This window comes from Penaeus monodon, chromosome 24 (genome assembly GCF_015228065.2).
Source record: "Penaeus monodon isolate SGIC_2016 chromosome 24, NSTDA_Pmon_1, whole genome shotgun sequence".
Lineage (NCBI taxonomy): Eukaryota > Metazoa > Arthropoda > Malacostraca > Decapoda > Penaeidae > Penaeus > Penaeus monodon.
Genome location: NC_051409.1, coordinates 24,047,543 through 24,048,329, shown reverse-complemented (window position 1 = coordinate 24,048,329; position 787 = coordinate 24,047,543).

The following is a 787-nucleotide window of genomic DNA, read 5'->3' as shown; positions in this document are numbered from 1 at the left end:
TCTTATTAGCAAATAAAAACTGTGGAAAAGAAATAATGTAAAAAAAAACCTTTTTTGCTTTTGAAAAATTTAATTTTTTTTTTTATTTAAAATTTAAAAATTCCCCCAATATTAAAAAAAAAAAACAAAAACGGGAATTTGAAGAAAAATCATAAATTAATTCAAACCAAAAATTTAATTTAAAATAATTTATTAATGTTTAAAAACCCAACAACAAAAATTTTTTTAAAAAAACCCCCAAAAAATTTTGAAAAAAAATTTTTTTAAAAATTTTTTTGTTTTTAAAAATAATTAAAATTTAACGCCCCAATTTTAAAAAAAAATATAAAAAATATAAAAATTTTTAAAATAAATTAACAAAAATTATTTTTTAATTTTTTGAAAAAAGGGAAATAAAAACTTTTTACAAAAAACAAAATAGAAATTTTTAATTATAATTTTTCATAAAAAAATTTAATAAAACAAAATTTTTAATTTTAATGAAAATTTACTAACAAAAACCCAAAAATAAAAAAAATTAAGGTAAAGGATAAAAAAAATAATTTTTTTTAAAAAAATTGGTTTTTAAGGATAATAAAATTAGAAAATAGATGTGTTTATGTGGTTTATTTGACAAAATAATTTAAAAAAACATCTAATAAAACAAAATTTAAAAAAAAATTTTTAATAAAATTTTCTAAAAAATTTGTCTTTTGGTTAAATAAAAAAATAACAAAAGGGTTAATTTTAAAGAAATTTAAATAAAAATTTTTAAAATTTTAAAATTTAATGTTTTAATAAAAACAAA